Source organism: Scyliorhinus torazame, chromosome 11 (genome assembly GCF_047496885.1).
Source record: "Scyliorhinus torazame isolate Kashiwa2021f chromosome 11, sScyTor2.1, whole genome shotgun sequence".
NCBI lineage: Eukaryota > Metazoa > Chordata > Chondrichthyes > Carcharhiniformes > Scyliorhinidae > Scyliorhinus > Scyliorhinus torazame.
This window is the reverse complement of record NC_092717.1, coordinates 144,419,052-144,439,714: the sequence shown is the minus strand read 5'-3', so window position 1 is coordinate 144,439,714 and position 20,663 is coordinate 144,419,052.

The following is a 20,663-nucleotide window of genomic DNA, read 5'->3' as shown; positions in this document are numbered from 1 at the left end:
GAAAGGAGCAGTCACCTTGTTAGGAGTTTTCTATAGGCACCCCAATAGTAGCAGAGATGTGGAGGAACAGATTGGGAAACAGATTTTGAAAAGGTGCAGAAGTCACAGGGTTGTAGTCATGGGTGACTTCAACTTCTCAAACATTGAGTGGAAACTCTTTAGATCAAATAGTTTCGATAGAGTTTGTTTGTGCAGTATGTCCAGGAAACTTTTCTAACACAGTATGTCGATTGCCCGACCAGAGGAGAGGCCATATTGGATTTGGTACTTGGTAATGAACCAGGGCAAGTGATAGATTTGTTAGTGGGGGAGCATTTTGGAGATAGTGACCACAATTCTGTGACTTTCACTTTAGTAATGGAGAGGGATAGGTGCGTGCAACCGGGCAAGGTTTACAATTGGGGGAAGGGTAAATACGATGTTGGCAGACAAGAATTGAAGTGCATAAGTTGGGAACATAGGCTGTCAGGGAAGGACACAAGTGAAATGTGGAACTTGTTCAAGGAACAGGTACTACGCGTCCTTGATATGTATGTCCCTGTCAGGCAGGGAAGAGATGGTCGAGTGAGGGAACCATGGTTGACAAGAGAGGTTGAATGTCTTGTTAAGAGGAAGAAAGAGACTTATGTAAGGCTGAGGAAACAAGGTTCAGACAGGGCGCTGGAGGGATACAAGATAGCCAGGAGGGAACTGAAGAAAGGGATTGGAGAGCTAAGAGAGGGCATGAACAATCTTTGGCGGGTAGGATCAAGGAAAACCCCAAGGACTTTTACACATATGTGAGAAATATGAGAATGACTAGAGCGAGGGTAGGTCCGATCAAGGACAGTAGCGGGAGATTGTGTATTGAGTCTGAAGAGATAGGAGAGGTCTTGAACGAGTACTTTTCTTCTGTATTTACAAATGAGAGGGGCCATATTGTTGGAGAGGACAGTGTGAAACAGACTGGTAAGCTCGAGGAAATACTTGTTAGGAAGGAAGATGTGTTGGGCATTTTGAAAAACTTGAGGATAGACAAGTCCCCCGGGCCTGACGGGATATATCCAAGGATTCTATGGGAAGCAAGAGATGAAATTGCAGAGCCGTTGGCAATTATCTTTTCATCCTCACTGTCAACAGGGGTGGTACCAGGGGATTGGAGAGTGGCGAATGTCGTGCCCCTGTTCAAAAAAGGGACTAGGGATAACCCTGGGAATTACAGGCCAGTTAGTCTTACTTCGGTGGTAGGCAAAGTAATGGAAAGGGTACTGAAGGATAGGATTTCTGAGCATCTGGAAAGACACTGCTTGATTAGGGATAGTCAGCACGGATTTGTGAGGGGTAGGTCTTGCCTTACAAGTCTTATTGAATTCTTTGAGGAAGTGACCAAGCATGTGGATGAAGGTAAAGCAGTGGATGTAGTGTACATGGATTTTAGTAAGGCATTTGATAAGGTTCCCCATGGTAGGTTTATGCAGAAAGTAAGGAGGCATGGGATAGTGGGAAATTTGGCCAGTTGGATAACAAACTGGCTAACCGATAGAAGTCAGAGAGTGGTGGTGGATGGCAAATATTCAGCCTGGAGCCCAGTTACCAGTGGCGTACCGCAAGGATCAGGTCTGGGTCCTCTGCTGTTTGTGATTTTCATTAATGACTTGGATGAGGGAGTTGAAGGGTGGGTCAGTAAATTTGCAGACAATACGAAGATTGGTGGAGTTGTGGATAGTGAGGAGGGCTGTTGTCGGCTGCAAAGAGACATAGATAGGATGCAGAGCTGGGCTGAGAAGTGGTAGATGGAATTTAACCCTGAAAAGTGTGAGATTGTCCATTTTAGAAGGACAAATATGACTGCGGAATACAGGGTTAAAGGTAGAGTTCTTGGCAATGTGGAGGAGCAGAGAGATCTTGGGGTCTATGTTCATACATCTTTGAAAGTTGCCACTCAAGTGGATAGAGCTGTGAAGAAGGCCTATGGTGTGCTAGCGTTCATTAACAGAGGGATTGAATTTAAGAGCCGTGAGGTGATGATGCAGCTGTACAACACTTTGGTAAGGTCACATTTGGAGTACTGTGTACAGTTCTGGTCGCCTCATTTTAGGAAGGATGTGGAAGCTTTGGAAAAGGCGCAAAGGAGATTTACCAGGTTGTTCCTGGAATGGAGAGTAGGTCTTACGAGAAAGGTTGAGGGTGCTAGGCCTTTTCTCATTAGAACGGAGAAGGATGAGGGGCGACTTGATAGAGGTTTATAAGATGATCAGGGGAATAGATAGAGTAGACAGTCAGAGACTTTTTCCCCGGGTGAAACAAACCATTACAAGGGGACATAAATTTAAGGTGAATGGTGGAAGATATAGGGGGGATGTCAGAGGTAGGTTCTTTACCCAGAGAGTAGTGGGGGCATGGAATGCACTGCCTGTGGAAGTAGTTGAGTCGGAAACATTAGGGACCTTCAAGCAGCTATTTGATAGGTACATGGATTACGGTAGAATGATATAATGTAGATTAATTTGTTCTTAAGGGCAGCACGGTAGCATTGTGGATAGCACAATTGCTTCACAGCTCCAGGGTCCCAGGTTCGATTCCGGCTTGTGTCACTGTCTGTGCGGAGTCTGCACATCCTCCCCGTGTGTGCGTGGGTTTCCTCCGGGTGCTCCGGTTTCCTCCCACAGTCCAAAAATGTGCAGATTAGGCGGATTGGCTGTGATAAATTGCCCTTAGTGTCCAAAATTGCCCGTAGTGTTGGGTGGGGTTGCTGGGTTGTGGGGATAGGGTGGAAATGTTGACCTTGCGTGAGGTGCTCTTTCCAGGAGCCGGTGCAGACTCGATGGGCCGAATGGCCTCCTTCTGCACTGTAAATTCTATGATAATCTATGATTAATCTAGGACAAAGGTTCGGCACAACATTGTGGGCCAAAGGGCCTGTTCTGTGCTGTATTTTTCTATGTTCTATGTCCCCCTCCACCCCGAGGTGCCATTACGCCTGGTCCATGTTTGTGTGTGTCAGTATTAAACAGGTGTGGCCGTTGAGTCCCAGGCACTGGATTAATCTGGTGTCCAGGTATTTAAATGAGTCATTAGGCTCATTTAAATATGCTGATCAGGATCTCGCCCAGCAAGGGTGACATCCGGTTTGCGGCAGGCGGAGTGAGTTGGGTGACCTGCGATTGGCCCGGCACTTGGCGCAGAGCCCGATTTGGGGCTCTCGTGCAATCCGTTTGTTGCGCCCAGATCCACGTTGGGCGCGTCGGGGTCGCTGAATCACACCCATAGAATATAAATGCAGGGAGATTATGCTGGAACTGTACACAATTAGTCAGACTACAGTTTAAGGACAGTGTGAAGTTCTGGTGATGTGATTGTGCAGGAGGTGATGCAGAGGAAATTTATGAAGCTGTTGCCAGAACTGGAAAGTTTTAGCTGTGAGGAAAGATTGGATAGGTGTTGTTTGTTTTCCTTGGAACAGAGAAGGCTATTGGGTGACATAGTTGAGGTGAATAAAATTATGAGTGGCCTAGGTAGATTAAATAGAGTAACTTTTTACCTCAGTAGAGGACTCAAAGTAATTTGTGGAACTGAAAGCAATGTAATGTGAAATATTAACAAGTGAAATTTAATTAGAAACATAGAAAAAAAAGGAGCGGGAGAAGGCCAGTCGGCACTTCAAGCACACTCCGGCATTCACCATGATCATGGCTGATCAGCTCAATAGCCTCTCAATCACTCTCTGCGTGAAGAAATATTCCTCATCTCTGTCCTAAATGGTCTCCCCCGTATCCTCAGGCTGTGCCCCTGGTTCTAGACACACCCACATGGGAACATCCTTCCTGCATCTACCCTGTCCAGTCCCGTTAGAATTTTAGGTTTCTGTGAGATCCCCCCTCATTCTTTTGAACTCCAGCGAATATAATCCTAACTGATTCAATCTCTCCTCATACGTCACTCCCGCCATCCCAGGAATCAGTCTGTTAAACCTTCGCTGCACTCCCTCTACAGCTAGAGTATCCTCCCCCCTCCCCAATATCCCCCCTCCCCCATATCCCCCCTCCCCCATATCCCCCCTCTCCCATATCCCCCCTCCCCATATTCCCCCCTCCCCCATATCCCCCCTCCCCATATCCCCCCTCCCCATATCCCCCTCCCCCATATCCCCCCTCCCCCATATCCCCCTCCCCCATATCCCCCTCCCCATATCCCCCCTCCCCCATATCCCCCCTCCCCATATTCCCCCGCCCCATATTCCCGCCCTCCCCCATATCCCCCCTCCCCATATCCCCCCTCCCCATATCCCCCCTCCCCCATATCCCCCTCCCCCATTTCCCCCCTCCCCCATATCCCCCCTCCCCATATCCCCCTCCCCCATATCTCCCCCATAACCCCCATATCCCCAAGTGAATCCAGCCCTAACCTTAACCTCTGCAATGCACACACAACCGATGGCGTGCATTCATATACCTGCCTAACACTGTTGCCTTTTACCCCTGCCACCCCCCCCCCCCCGCCCCCGCTACAGGAGAAGCGCGCAAACAACAATAGGGAGCATGTGAGGACTGGAGGAGGCCCCGCTGATGAGAGGCCACTGACCGAACACGAGGAAAGGGCCCTGGAACTGGCTGGCGGACCTGACGACCGGGAGGTTGATGATGCAGAGGTCGGGGGCGTACTAGCAAGTGAGCCACCGACAGCCCGTCCCCATATCCCCCTCCCCTATATCCCCCTCCCCCATATCACCTGATCACTGCCTGAGTGTCTAACCATGCATGCTTCATTGTGTATCGCAGGACCAAACGTCCAGGCACCCATCCCCGCAGATGCAGACCGCCTGCAGGATGCCCCTCGGAGGCCACGGGAGATGGAGAGACCCGGACCCTCCGGCATGCGACGCCCGCAGGATGCCCCTCGCACACCACGGGAGACAGAGAGACCCGGACCCTCCGGCATGCGACGCCCACAGGATGCCCCTCGCACACCACGGGAGACAGAGAGACCCGGACCCTCCGGCATGCGACGCCCGCAGGATGCCCCTCGCACACCACGGGAGACAGAGAGACCCGGACCCTCCGGCATGCGACGCCCGCAGGATGCCCCTCGGAGGCCACGGGAGACGGAGAGACCTCGAGCAACAGGGAGACGACACCCCGGTCACGTGCGGGAGCGACCACCCAGCGACGAGGGGGGCAGCCACAGGCCCTCGTCACATCCGAGGCAGGACACCACTACCCAGGACACCACTACCCAGGACACCACTACCCAGGACACCACTACCCAGGACACCCCTACCCGGGACAGCACTACCCAGGAAGACAAAATACCGGACAGTGACTCAGAGTGGATGGTCGGAGACGAACCCCCACCCCAAAGTGCCATGGACTCAGAGTGGGACGAAGAGCACGACACAACGCCACTGCTGTCACCAACACCCTCCACCATCGCAGAAACACTCACCTCGGTTGGGCACTTTAGTGATGAGGCGTCTGGTACACTCACTGGTGCGCACAACACAGCGTCCCGGTACAGCAGGTGGAGGTAGGAGCAGCAGAGGGGCCGGGCGGTCGGAGGGCAGCCCAGCCCAAGCGAACATCTGCCGCCCAGATGGATCCCGGGTTCCTGGAGTTTCCACACCCACACTTAGATCCGATGCAACCACCGACCTGGAGACGAGCGAAGAGGGTGACGGGCGGCTTGCGGTGGCTGCAGTCGCAGGTGGAGGAGTCCACCCGCATCCAGGAGCTGGGAGTGGTGCCGGTCATACGTGCCACCCAGGCCGACACCGCACAGGTGGCGTCCACGGTGGAGGCAATGGGTGCGACGGTGTCAGACATGGGGAACGGTTTGCGAGGCCTGGGGCTTTCCGTGCAGGCGGCGTCTGTGGCCCAGGACACGGCTGCCCTCTCACAGGAGGCCATGAGCCAGTGCCAGCGCCAGATGGCAGTGGCGCTCAACACCATAGCCCAGTCTCAGCAGGCCATAGCCCAGTCTCAGCAGGCCATGGCCCAGTCTCTGCAGTCCATGGCCCAGTCTCAGCAGGCCATAGCCCAGTCTCTGCAGGCCATGGCCCACTCTCTGCAGGCCATGGCCCAGTCTCAGCAGGCCATAGCCCAGTCTCAGCAGGCCATCGCTGAGGGCATCGGCGCCAGTGGCCATGTGCGAGCCGGCGTCGCACTGTCACAGACAGGGTTTGCCAACCCCCTGGGCTCCATGGCTGCAAACCTGCAGACCCCTGTCGATACCAGCACGGGCCTCCAGGACTGGCAGCGCCAGATGTCGGGGGGGGGGGGCGTCGGATGGCCAGTCCGTTCGCATCCCCCACCCATGTAGAGGCCTGGGGGCCATCGGGCACCCCGAGGGAGGAGGAGGTGGTGTGGTCCGTCCCGGATCCGCCTGTAGGGGAGGTCCGGGAACACCGCGACACCTTGGACTCCCCCCCTTCCGTCCCAGGTGCATCGGGTGGGCAACAGGCAGGACAGGCTGGCAGCTCGCCATCCCAGTCGCCCGGGCCGCAGCCTGGCCCATCTAGGCCAGGACGCCCCAGGAAACGGCCGCCAAAGGGATCCCGTGTCAGAGGGCAGGAATCACAGGAGTCCACCTCCAGTTCTGCTGTACTGTCTGGGGAACCACGTAGACGTAGTCAAAGGGCTCGTAAGGCCAAACAATTAGACACTGAGTAAGTTGACACGGGTGCAGGGCACAGATGAGTTTTAGGGGCTAGGGCACGTGCATGAACTCGTTTGGTTATTAAAGTCAATGTTACACCTACAGAAGCTGCCTTTGTGCTCTGTCCAAAGCGTGCGGGGGGTGTCATGTACGTTGAGCGCAAGTGTGTGTGTGAGGGGTGGTCTTACCTCAGCCCCAGATGAGTCTGCCCCGTTCCCCCTGGGCCGCCATCAACATCCCCCCGTGCAGAGGGCAGGACCGTGCGCTGCAGTGTCACAGCCGCATGCAGGGATGGTCCGGGTGGATGGTGGTACTGTGGCCATGGGTCAGACATAGTCCAACGATGTGGAGCCAGGAGCTCACCGCAGGGCGGGTTGTCATCATCCTCCATGGCCTGCAATAGACACGCGTCCACCGGCAACTGTGTGAGCCCGGCCGTTGTGCCGCAGGTGGATCGGCAATGGGGGGGGGTGCATGCGGGTGGGGTGGGTGGGGTTGGGGAGGGGGGTGAGGGTGCTGGGTGGGTGGATGGGTGGGGGGTGTGGGTGGTCGGCTGTTGCCATGGTGTGCGGTCTGTTGCCATCCTACCCGATTCCCACGCCTATCTAGTCAGTGAAGCGGGCGGCTATCAGTCTGTCCCGTGCCCGCTGGGCCAGCCGGTAACGGTGGACAGTCACCCGCCTGTGTCTACCCCTTCTGCCCTGACCATTGCCCCCATCCCCCTCATCTGGGGAGGACTGCGCCACTTCCTGCTGCTCCTCCACTCCGCCCTCCTCTGCCTGCGGCACATCGCCCCTCTGCTGGGCTATGTTGTGCAGGACGCAGCACACCACAATGATGCGGCCGACCCTATCTGACCGATACTGGAGCGTGCCCCCAGAGAGGTCCAGGCACCTGAAACGCATCTTCAGCACGCCAAAGCACCTCTCTATCACGCCCCTTGTCGCTACATGGGCATGATTGTAGCGGTTCTCCACCTCATTGCGTGGCCTCCGTATAGGCGTCATCAGCCACGATCGCAATGGGTAGCCCCTGTCGCCCAGCAACCAGCCCCTCAGCCGGGGATGGCGTCCCTCGTACATGCTGGGGATGGATGACCGCGACAACACGTATGAGTCGTGTACACTGCCTGGGTAACGGGCGCAGACTTGCAGGATCATCATGCGGTGGTCGCAGACCACCTGTACGTTCATCGAATAGGTCCCCTTCCTATTGGTGAACACGGCCCTGTTATCTGCAGGTGGCCGCACGGCGGCGTGCATCCCATCGATCGCGTCCTGGACCATGGGGAACCCGGCCACGGCAGAGAAGCCCACGGCCCGGGCATCTTGGCTGGCCCGGTCCACAGGGAAGCGGATGTAGCGGTGCGCCATGGCATATAGGGCATCTGTCACTGCCCGGATGCACCGATGCACCGATGTCTGCGATATGCCGGACAGGTCCCCACTCGGTGCCTGGAATGACCCCGTTGCATAAAAGTTCAGGTCCACCGTAACCTTGACGGACACGGGGAGAGGGTGTCCCCCGCCAGTGCCACGCGGTGACAGGTGTGCCAGCAGGTGGCAGATGTGTGCCACGGTTTCCCGCCTCATCCGGAGTCTCCTCCTACATTCCCGGTCCGTGAGGTGCTGGTATGACTGCTGGGGCCGGTACACACGGGGCGCCCTCGGGTGCCTCCGTTGCCGTGGGGCCGCGACATCCTCCTCGTCCTGTCGGTCAGGTGTCCCTCCAGCCTGGGCGGCTGCTGCCTGCCCCTCTGCGGCAGCCTGCGCCGCCTCTCTGGCATGCTCCTCCTCCATGGACATGGACATTAGCGGCTGCCGCCACGGCGGCCAACATCGCTGGATGATCGGAAAACATGACTGCCTGGTGGGGGGGGGGGGGGGGGGGGGGGGGGGTGAACGACGACATGTCATCATTGCCCATATCCCCTCCTTCCCCCCAGCCAGGTGGCATGGACCGCATAGGTCCAACTGTTGGAGGCTGGCACCTGGCCAGGTGGACCAACTCACTTGCCCTCTCACCCCCCCCTCCCCGGCACGGACCCCCCCCATCTTCCTCCCCGGCACGGACCCCCCCCCATCCTCCTCCCCGGCACGGACCCCCCATCCTCCTCCCCGGCACGGACCCCCCCATCCCCCTCCCCGGCACGGACCCCCCCCCACCCTCCTCCCCGGCACGGACCCCCCCCCACCCCCCATCCTCCTCCCCGGCACGGACCCCCCATCCTCCTCCCCGGCACGGACCCCCCCATCCCCCCCCCCGGCACGGACCCCCCCCCCATCCTCCTCCCCGGCACGGACCCCCCCATCCTCCTCCCCGGCACGGACCCCCCCATCCTCCTCCCGGCACGGACCCCCCCCATCCCCCTCCCCGGCACGGACCCCCCCATCCCCCTCCCCGGCACGGACCCCCCCTATCCTCCTCCCCGGCATGGACCCCCCCATCCCCCTCCCCGGCACGGACCCCCCCCCCGGCACGGACCCCCCCATCTTCCTCCCCGGCACGGACCCCCCCCCAATCCCCCTCCCCGGCACGGACTCCCCATCCCCCTCTCCGGCACGGACCCCCCCCATCCCCCTCCCCGGCACGGACCCCCCTCCCAGCACTCCCCCGGAGCCCAGCCCACTCTAACCACCCCCCCCCCCCCCCCCGCCGCACACACACACACAACCCGAGACACACCTCTCCCCACACATTCAGACTGCGGCCATGCCATCGCCTGCCCAGAGCCAACCCCCCAGGCCGTCACTCACCTCCACGCTGGTTGGCGTGAACCTGGAGCACAGGTTCACGCCGATGAAAAGGAAGTTTGATTTACGTCGACGTGAACGGTCATCACATCGACGGGACTTTGGCCCATCCGGAAGGGAGAATATCGACATGCCGAAAATCGGCTGCCTTGCGCAGACCCGTCCCATTCTCCAACGTCAGCGGCGCCATTAACGCCCCGCCGACTTTTCTCCCTTCGGAGACTTCGGCAACCGGCGGGGGCGGGATCCACGGCGGCCAACGGCCATTCTCCGACCCGCTGGGGGGTCGGAGAATGACGCCCCCTGTACTCGAATCCTCTCACTATGAAAGCCAACATACCTTTTGCCTTCTTTACTGCCTGCTGCATCTGCATGCTTACCTTCAGTGACTGGTGTACGAGGTCTCGTTGCACATTCCCCTCTCCTAATTTATGGCCATTCAGATAATAGTCTGCCTTCTACACGGTAACCAGTGGTTAGCACAGTTGCTTCACAGCTCCAGGGTCCTAGTTTCAATTCCCGGCTTGGCTTACTGTCTGTGCGGATTCTGCACGTTCTCCCCGTGTCTGCGTGGGTTTCCTCCAGGTGCTCCGGTTTCTTCCCACAGTCCAAAGATGTGCAGATTAGGTAGATTGGTCATGCTAAATTGTCCTTAGTGTCCAAAAAAGGTTAGGTGGGGTTAATAGGTTACGGGCACAGGGTGGAGGTGTGGCCTTCAGTAGGGTTCTCTTTACAAGGGCCGGTGCAGACCCTAAGGGCCAAATGGCCTCCTTCTGCACTGTAAATTCCATGATTTGTGCTTTTGCTACCAAAGTGGATAACCTCGTATTTATCCAAATTATACAGCGTCTGCCATTCATTTACCCACTCACTCAACTTGTTCAAATTACACTGAAGGATCTCTGCATCCTCCTCACGGCTCACCCTCCCACCCAACTTGGTGTCATCTGACAATTTGGAGATATGGGCCTGGATTCTCCAATAATGGGGCTATGTCCTCATGCCCGCCTAAAATGTCCGGGTTGATTCTCTGTTTTTAATGGGGCTTGCAGGGCCCTGGCGTGCACCACGCAGCTCCTGCTGCCAATTCTGGGCCCTGCACTTCTGGCCTCAGGTCCGCTCATGCGCCCTGCGGCGCTGGCTCTGCACGACATGGTGGACCCACACAGCGGGCCAGCGCGGAAGAAGGTAGCGTGTGCACCTGCCGATCAGTGGCTCCCGATCATGGGGCTGGCAGTCGTGGAGGCCCCCCCAGAGACTGATCCCCCCGCTCCTTACCAGGACAGCCACCACAGCCACGACGCCGAGCTCCTGCCGGGTGGAACCATACGAGAACCACGCCAGCGGGAACTCGGCTGGTAGACCGCAGAGAATCGCCGCAGGGGCCTCTTTCAGTGGCCCTCGACTGGCGCTACGCCACGTCGAACGTGCGCGGGCGGCTGGTCCAACGCCCCATTCTCCGCCCCCACGCCAGCTGGAGTCCAAGCACCGATCCCTGCGGTACCCCACTGGCCACTGGCTGCCAATTTGAAAAAGACCTGTTAATTCCTACTCTTTGTTTCCTGTCTGCCAACCAGTTTTCTATCCATCTCAATACACTACCTCAATATCTCAATACAAGATATACTGACATTGGAGACAGTCCAGAGGCGGTTCATTAGGCTGATCCGGTGTATGAAGGTGGTGGTGAGCTGCCATTTTGAACCGCTGCAGTCCATGTGCTGTAGGTACACCCACTGTGCTATTAGGAAGTTCTAGGATTTTGACCCAGGGCAGTGAAGAAATCAGGATGGTGTGTGAATGGTTGGGAACTCGGGTTGCGGGTGCCGTCGAAGGAAGCTCAGTGAGTTACTGCAATGTAGGCACCACTGTCACTGTACATTGGTGGTGGAGTGAGTGAATGTTTATCGTGGTGGATGGGGTGCCAATGCCCTGTTTGACCAGGAAGCTCATTTATAACCCATTCATATCTGCTGTATTGTCAGCTGACAGCGGATTTACCAAAGGTAAGCTTCCGTGCAACAGAATTGCATGTTTTCCGTGCACGCCACCTGTACTTAGAATTTTAATTGTAATCAAATGGGAAATGGGAAAGAGAGAGAGTATAAGTGTGCAATTTCCAATTACGATGCCAGGAACAACAGACTGTTGACAAAATCCTAGCTGAAGGGTGGAATTTTAGTTGGAACCCTTGTGAAATAAATCAGAATTGGAGACAGTTTCTGAGGAATTTGCTGAGGCATTTTTATGCTTGAAATTCACTCAAAGTCTTAAGTGTGACCCATTTATGAACAAGGTTAAAATTGATACAGGAAACTATATACATCAACAATGCAAGTATATTTAATTAGCTTTGGAGTTATTTGCAAACTTTCTTCGATTTTGTAATCTGACCAATATGTTCAGGTGGTAAATCCTGCAGAAGGAAATGAAATCATTTGCTCATTATACATATATCCAAATGCTACTCAGCTGTTCCTTTATTATATTTTACTATTTAGCAATCAGTATAACTGCTACTTGGCAGTTGTCCTCTGCCAAAGTGCCACAATAAACCTAATATTATTTTGCCAGCGCTACTTTAAATCTGGAATGTTATCTATTTCCGTAATACTCTTAAAGAGTATAGGCCACATAGGCCAAGGTCAGGTTTCATATAACAGGCCTCACCTTGCAATACTTTTAGTTTTAATTGGATACAATTTTAGTCACAATTCAAGATATAATGCGACACCAAGACCGTAAATTGGTTCAACTTCAGACAGTGGCCAGAAGGAGTCTTAAATTGGTGTCAAGGGTACTGAGTTTGAAGGAGAGCTTAGGTCTTTGGTCTTCTCATGTTCAGCAGGTCAGGATTCATCCACAAGAAAATATTTTAGTTGATGTATTAGTGCATTTAATTTATTCTGTTCAACCAATGATTACTATTAATTATGGCTAATGGGACAATGTTGAATTATGATAATTGCCATAATTATTGGAATACCATCAAGGCTAACACACAGCAATCAAGTGCAAATATATTATAATATTAGCCCAGACAATGGCTGTACATCTGTATAGTACTTTGATTGTGACTTTAACATTTTGGGGCAATTTTCTCAGGCAAGGGAAAGCACGTTTGCATGTGTGTAGAGAATTAAATCCCTTAAAAAGGCATCAGGTCAAGATCCTAACCAACTTACCCTTTAATTGTTTATTGACTGTGTCAGTGATGCACGATCAATAACTCCAGAAGCGAGATTGGAGACAATTGAAGGCTTTAATACGCTAGATGTTTCCCCCAGCAACGCAGGTCCAGAAGAAAGCTGCTGGGGCGGCACGGGCTCTTATACCCCGCCTTGCAGGGCGGAGCTAACATACAGGCGTAACCAATGGGAACAAGTATATTCTCCACCAATGGTATTCCGGCATTACCAGGTACCGTAATCCTTCTAACACAGACTACCACATTCACCCCCTGTTACAAAAAGAGTCCGGTGGGGGTGGTGGCTTCGTATTACAATGTGGTAAAGTGGTAGAAGTTACAGTTATGAAGGTACCGTAATACCTCCGTACAGCGTTTTGCCTTATTACATCTTAACTATTCACAACAGTAATGTACATTTCAAAAGGAAGCAATTAGTCGATCGGGGGCCCTGGTCGTCCTCTGCGATCGTCGTAGCTTTGGTAGTGATGCCGGTGGAGGTTCCGGCATCTGTGACTCCGGGAACGTGGTTTCGGCTTCTGTGGCAGCTTCATCACCCCTAGACAGGGCCGGTGGAAGGACCGACTGACCTGGGAAGGGGGCGGCTGTGGGGTGCGCCGGTGGGCGGGTGGGCGCAGACGGGGCCGGTAGAAGAACCGATCCACCTGGGAAGGGGGTGACTGTGAGGTGCGCCGGTGGGATGGAGGGTGGGACTGGTGGCGGGGGTGTGTGTGGGGATCCAGCGGGCACGAGGTCCCGTAGGGAGACCGTATCCTGTCGGCCGTCGGGGTACGCCAGGCGTACTGAGGGTTAGCGTGGAGGAGATGGACCCTCTCGACCAATGGGTCCGATTTGTGCGCCCGCACGTGTTTTCAGAGCAGGATGGGTCCAGGAGCTGCCAGCCAGGTCGGGAGCGAGGTCCCAGAGGAGGACTTCCTGGGGAAGACAAGGAGGCGTTCGTGAGGTGTTTGGTTGGTCGTGGTACAGAGCAGATGGAGTGGAGGGCATCCGGGAGGACTTCCTGCCAGCGGGAGACTGGGAGATTCCTGGACTGCAGGGCCAGTAGGACGGTCTTCCAGACTGTTCCGTTCTCCCTCTCTATCTGTCCGTTTCCCCGGGGGTTGTAACTGGTCGTCCTGCTCGAGGCAATGCCTTTGCTGAGCAGGAATTGACTCAGTTTGTCGCTCGTAAAGGAGGACCCCCTATCACTGTGTATGTAGGCAGGGAAACCGAACAGCGTAAAGATACTATGGAGGGCTTTTATGACGGTGGTTGCAGTCATGTCTGGGCAGGGGATGGCGAATGGGAACCGGGAGTACTCGTCAATCACGTTCAGGAAGTACGTGTTGCGGTCGGTGGAGGGAAGGGGGCCTTCGCAATCCATACTGATGCATTCAAAGGGGCGGGAAGCCTTTATCAGGTGCGCTTTCTCTGGCCTGTAGAAGTGCGGCTTGCACTCAGCGCAGATTTGGCAATTCCCGGTGGCTGTCCTGACCTCCTCGATGGAGTAGGGCAGGTTGCGGGTCTTGATGAAGTGGAAAAATCGAGTGACCCCCGGGTGGCAGAGGTCCTCGTGGAGAGCCCGGAGGCGGTCCACTTGTGCGCTGGCACATGTGCCGCGGGACAGGGCATTAGGAGGCTCGTTTAGCTTCCCGGGACGATACAAGATCTCGTAGTTGTAGGTGGAGAGTTTGATCTTCCACCGTAAGATCTTGTCATTTTTATCTTGCCCCGCTGTGCATTATCGAACATGAAGGCGACCGACCGTTGGTCAGTGAGGAGAGTGAATTTCCTGCCGGCCAGGTAATGCCTCCAATGTCGCACAGCTTCTACTATGGCCTGGGCCTCCTTTTTGACTGAGGAATGGCGGATTTCGGAGGTGTGGAGGGTGCGTGAGAAGAAGGCCGCGGGTCTGCCCGCTTGGTTGTGGGTGGCCGCCAGAGCTAAATCGGACGCGTCGCTCTCGACCTGGAAAGGGAGGGACTCGTCGATGGCGTGCATCGTGGCCTTTGCAATGTCTGCTTTGATGCGGCTGAAGGCCTGGCGAGCCTCTATCGACAGGGGAAAATCTGTGGATTGGATCAGTGGACGGGCCTTGTCTGCATAGTTTGGGTCCCACTGGGCATAGTAGGAAAAAAAACCTAGGCAGCGCTTCAGGGCCTTGGAGCAGTGTGGGAGGGGGAACTCCATAAAGGGGCACATGCATTCAGTGTCGGGGCGTATAACTCCACTACGCACTATGTAGCCGAGGATGGCAAGGCAGTCGGTGCTGAGGTTAAGGATTTTTGCTGTCTGGAGGAATTTTCGGAAGTTGGTGTCGTGGTCTTGCTGGTCGTGGCCGCAGATGGCGACATTATCGAGGTACGGGAATGTGGCCCGTAAACGGTACCGGTCAACCATTCGGCCCATCTATCGCTGGAAGACCGAGACCCCATGAGTCACACCGAAGGGAACCCTTAAGAAGTGGTAGAGCCGCCCATGTGCTTCGAAAGCAGTGTATTTGCTGTCACTAGTGCAGATGGGGAGCTGGTGGTAGGCGGACTTAAGATCCACTGTGGAAAAGACCTTGTATTGTGCGATCCTGTTGACCAGGTCGGATATGCGGGGGAGAGGGTACGCATCAAGCTGCGTAAATCTGTTGATGGTCTGACTGAAGTCGATGACCATCCTATGCTTCTCCCTGGTCTTTACAACCACTACTTGAGCTCTCCAGGGACTGTTGCTAGCCTCAATGACACCTTCCCTCAGTAACCGTTGGACCTCTGACCTAATAAAGATCTGGTCCTGGGCACTGTACCGTCTGCTCCTGGTGGCGGCTGGTTTGCAATCCGGGGTGATGTTCGCAAACAGGGAAGGCGGATCGACCTTGAGGGTCGCGAGGCTGCAGACAGTGAGGGGGGTATAGGGCCACCGAATTTGAAAGTTAGACTTTGGAGGTTGCACTGAAAGTCCAACCCTAGGAGTGTGGCTGCGCAGAGGTGGGGAAGGACGTAGAGTCAGTAGTTTTTGAACTCCCTTCCCTGGACCGTGAGGTTAGCTACACAAAACCCCTTGATCTCTACTGAGTGAGATCCGGAGGCCAGGGAGATTTTTTGATTAACGGGGTGGACGGGGAGAAAACAGCGTCTTACCGTGTCGGGGTGAATGAAGCTCTCCGTGCTCCCAGTGTCGATTAGGCAGGACGTTTCATGTCCATTAATATGCACCGTCGTCGTAGCAGTCGAGAATGTTCGGGGCCGAGACTGGTCCAGGGTCACCGACGCTAATCGTGGCAGCAGTTGGATGTTCTCTTCGGGCGGTGTGTGGTCAGCCGAACTGGGGTCCCGGGAGTCCATCTAAGATGTGCCCACAGGTCGCACATGGCTGGGGGTGCACAAAATGGCGGCGTCCATCCATCGCACGTGGCGTCCATGAGACAAGATGGCAGCATCTGGAGGCCACACGTGACACTGGAGGAGGAAGATGCCCGCTGGCCGCACGGGGTTCGTGGAGAGGGTTATGGTGGCAGTCCGTATTCGCCTCCGGAGACCGCAGCGACTGTCCGGGCCTGACATACCGCCACAAAGTGGCCCTTTTTGCCGCATCCCTTGCAGATGGATGCACGGGCCGGACAGTGCTTTCGGGGGTGCTTGGCATGCCCGCAGAAATAGCAGCGGGGCCCCCCAGGGTTGCCAGGCATCTCGCAGCACAAGCTTGTGTGGGGATGGGAGATGCCTCAGGGTCGGCCGCAGGGGGGGGTTCCACGCTGCCCAGGGGCTGCCGTGTGGTCGGGGACGTAAGCGCGGGCGTTTCGGGAGGCCACATCCAGAGAGCCTGCAAAGGCCCGTGCCTCCTTGAGGCCTAGTGTCTCTTTCTCCAACAATTGCTGGCGGATTTGGGAGGACAGCATACCTGCAACGAAAGCGTCCCGGATGAAAAGTTCTGTGTGGTCGCTCGCCGAAATTTGCAGGCAGCTGCAGTTTCTCCCCAACACCAGGAGCGCACGGTGGAATTCTTCCAGTGATTCCCCAGGGATTTGTCGCCTCGTCGCTAATAGATGTCGGGCGTAGACCTGGTTTACAGGGCGAATATAATGTCCTTTCAGCAGCTCCATTGCGGCATCAAAATCGTCCGTGTCCTCGATGAGGGTGTAGATTTCTGGGCTCACCCTCGAGTGCAGAACTTGTCGTTCCTGTTCTCCCATGGGAGTGTTTTCGGCCGTCCCGAGATATCCGTTGAAGCACGCCAGTTAGTGCTTGAAGTTTGCCGCTGAGTTTGCCGCGTGGGAGCTGAGTTGCAGACATTCCGGCCTGATTCGGAGCTCCATTCTTTAAAAACTAGCGTATTAAATTGATGCACAATCAATAACTCCAGAAGCGAGATTGGAGACAATTGAAGGCTTTAATACGCTAGATGTTTTCCCCAGCAGCGCAGGTACAGAAGAAAGCTGCTGGGGCGGTACGAGCTCTTATACCCCGCCTTGCAGGGCGGAGCTAACAGACAGGCTTAACCAATGGGAACAAGTACATTCTCCACTAATGGTATTCCGGCATTACCAGGTACCGTAATCCTCCTAACACAGACTACCACAGTCAGCATTTGTTTAAATGCATGGCTCATTTTTTTTGCATGGCCACTTATCTTAAAAGGGGGTAATTTGCGAACAACCTGCCCAAGAAATATTCAGTTCCTGTGCTGGTGCATAGTCTAGTGGGAGAATAAATCGCAATATCATCTCATTGTCTTCCAGGGTTCACAGAATTGAAGGAGAGCAAGGATTAGCCGGGAAACCAATTAAGATACTTAAAAAATTATTTAAGAACATTTTAAACTCTCAATTCCACAGCCAAGGCATCTATTTTCCAAGTTGTCAACAATTTTCAAGGTCACTGCGATAACTGCACTGCTGCAAAAGCTTCTTCAGTGAAACTGACAAGCTGGGAAAGCATTAATCAGTTACACTAAGAGCTCCAACTATGGCCTGATGAAAGGCTGCAGTTCAAGCACTTATTTTCTCAGAGAGTGCTTCCACTGCTTGTCGGGTCATTGCAACTTCTTGGAAGGTACATCACTCACCTTCAACTGCACTCCCTGTTGACAGTCCTCACCACAGCATGGGAGCAGCTTATGTAACTGCACCTTGAATCTCTGATGAAGGACAAGAGAAGAAACAATTACTTTCTCTTCACCCTTACACAGGACGTAGGATATGGATACCAAGATTCACCTAGAAGTAGGGAAGGCCTCAACACGGTCTACAGGCAGAGAAAAGGTCACCTCTCTCTTTAGATCTGAGCACCAGTGTCTCAGGAAGCTCAGGTTTTCACGTCAGGTCGCTGCTGACTTCTGCAGCCTCCTGGAACAAGTCATCCTTCTCAGTGGAGCATTATTATAGAATTTACAGTGCAGAAGGAGGCCATTCGGCCCATTGAGTCTGCACCGGCTCTTGGAAAGAGCACCCTACCCAAGGTCAACACCTCCACTCAACACTAAGGGCAATTTTGGACACTAAGGGCAATTTATCATGGCCAGTCCACCTAACCTACACATCTTTGGATTGTGGGAGGAAACCAGAGCTCCCGGAGGAAACCCACGCGCAAACGGGGAGGATGTGCAGACTCCGCACAGACAGTGACCCAAGCCGGAATCGAACCTGGGACCCTGGAGCTGTGAAGCAATTGTGCTATCCACAATGCTACCGTGCTGCCCACAAAGAAGAGTATTGCGGAGCTACTGCTGGGCATGTAGTCTACGTGTGGAATTTAGGGGTCGGCGCCCAGTGGTTACCAGTGATCATAGTAGAGAAATCTGGGCCAATCTTCTATACAGTCAAGACCAGAGAATGGACCCTACCCAAGCATGTGGACCACCTCAAGGTTAGGGAGCCCAAAGGTAGCCCCACCAGATTAAATCATTTCAACCACCCCCTTCCTACCAGCTGTTATGACACCCTGGGCTCGTGAATGGTCGATTCCACCCCCACAGACCCCAGATACGACATACAATAATGAAAATAGAATAACGGCCTGCTAATTTGCTACTCCCCCCTTTTACTGTCCCACCCTTTACCTAAACATACACAAGGCAAACACACATGGGGGGGATAAAAATAATAAGTGAATTAATATGAAATGGAAGATGAGTGCCTGGCTTCGGATGTTGAAGTCTTCCCAGCATGCGGAATGATTGGAAGCACCCATTGGATCGTAAATGAGGATCTTCTGGCAGTAGTATTCAGTCAAAATTCACTGTAGGATTCCCTCTGGGATGTTGCTTTAACTTTTATGAACCTGGGCATTCACTCCAAATGAACAGCCTCAGGCTTGTGTAATTCTTATTTCGGGTTTGTTTCCAACTCCACCAGAAGGGCCAATAGTCTTTCTGAGATAAGAACACGCAAAATTTTTTAAGGGTTTTAAAACTATTGACCCTGCTTTCAGCTGGTGGCCTGTCTGGATTTCCTGGTCTCCCCTCAAATCCAGTTCTCAGTCTGGGTTTTACTGATATTTGGTTTCCAGACTCACTAGAATGTCCTGCAGCCTTACTGAGGAGAAAACAGAGTATCCAACCAGTTGTTTGAGGGAGGTTTGCCCTTTTAGGGAGAGAGAAACGCTAAAGAATTTCCTTCAGCTCGGAGTTCAAAACAAAACTAAAACTGGAAACACAGTCTCACAGAGGAAGGAACATTCCAGAGAAAAACCTGACCAATCAGCATGATCCATTGATAAGGCCCGGCAATTCAAAATAGCCCATCACTTAGGATGAATAACTTCTCACTATTCGAAATGTGCCTCAGAATGTAATGTAGAAAGTTCGCGAGCTTGGGTGAACTGGAGGAGAAGTAAGGGCTCCCCCCGGGGAACACCTTCAGGTACTTACAGGTAAGGGCGTTTGCCAGACGGCAGGTGGTGGAATTCCCACGGCTACTGCCACACACAGTACAGGACAGGGTGCTCTCGGGGGGGGGAGTGGGGAAGATCTCGGAAACTTACCAGGTGATGCAGGAGGAGGAGGAGGCCTCGGTGGTGGAGTTGAAAGGTAAGTGGGAGGAGGAGTTGGGAGAGGAGATCGAAGAGGGGATGAGCAGGTTCTTTGGGGGTGAGGACAGGTGTGTTAGGTGCTCAGGGAGCCCAGCAAATCACACCCATATGTTCTGGGCATGCCCAGCGCTGGAGGAATTTTGGAAGGGCGTAGCGAGGACGGTGTCGAGGGTGGTAGGATCCAGGGTCAAACCGGGCTGGGGGCTCGCAATATTTGGGGTGGCAGAGGAGCCGGGAGTGCAGGAGGCGAAAGAGGCCAGAATTCTGGCCTTTGCGTCCCTGGTAGCCCGGTGAAGGATTCTCCTTCAGTGGAAAGATACGAGGCCCCCAAGCGTGGAATCCTGGATCAGCGATATGGCAGGGTTCATTAAATTGGAGAAGGTGAAATTTGCCTTGAGAGGGTCAGTACAAGGGTTCTTCAGGCGGTGGCAACCGTTCTTAGACTTTCTGGCAGAACGCTAGACATTGGTCAATGGCAGCAGCAGCTCGGGGGGTTGGGGGGGGGGGGGGGGTTTACTTTATTTTTGTTTATGTTATTTACACTGGAGGGTCTGAGGGGGTGTATACACCTGTTGTCTTAAGTCTTAAGGGGGAGGGGTTTGGGGGGTTGCTTTTTTAGATTGTGTTTTGTACTTAACCCTGTTGGGTTCTTTTTTCTTTCTCATTTTGTTATTGATATTTTATGAAAACCTTTAATTAAAATTATTTTTTTTAAAAAAGAATGTCATGTAGAGAATGTTAGATTTGATCTCTGAGATACTGGCACGCAAAGTTGGTGCGTAACTGCAGGTGGTGTTGACAGCACCTCTATCAGATGATGGGTACAGAGAGATGAGCCATTCAGAAGTTGCTACTGGTGTTTCAATTGAATGTATCTGGTTTCCTGGAGACAGCATTGTTGGTTTTGTTACTATCTCAGTACAGGACAGTAGTTTTTTTTTTGCACAGAAGAAATACAAAATCCCAGTTATTCACCAAAGGAATGAAGCACAAGATTGCACGATTTAAATCAGAAGAATATTTACTGTATAAAAGTCAACAAAGCTAACACAAAGTATAATCTATCCTAAATTC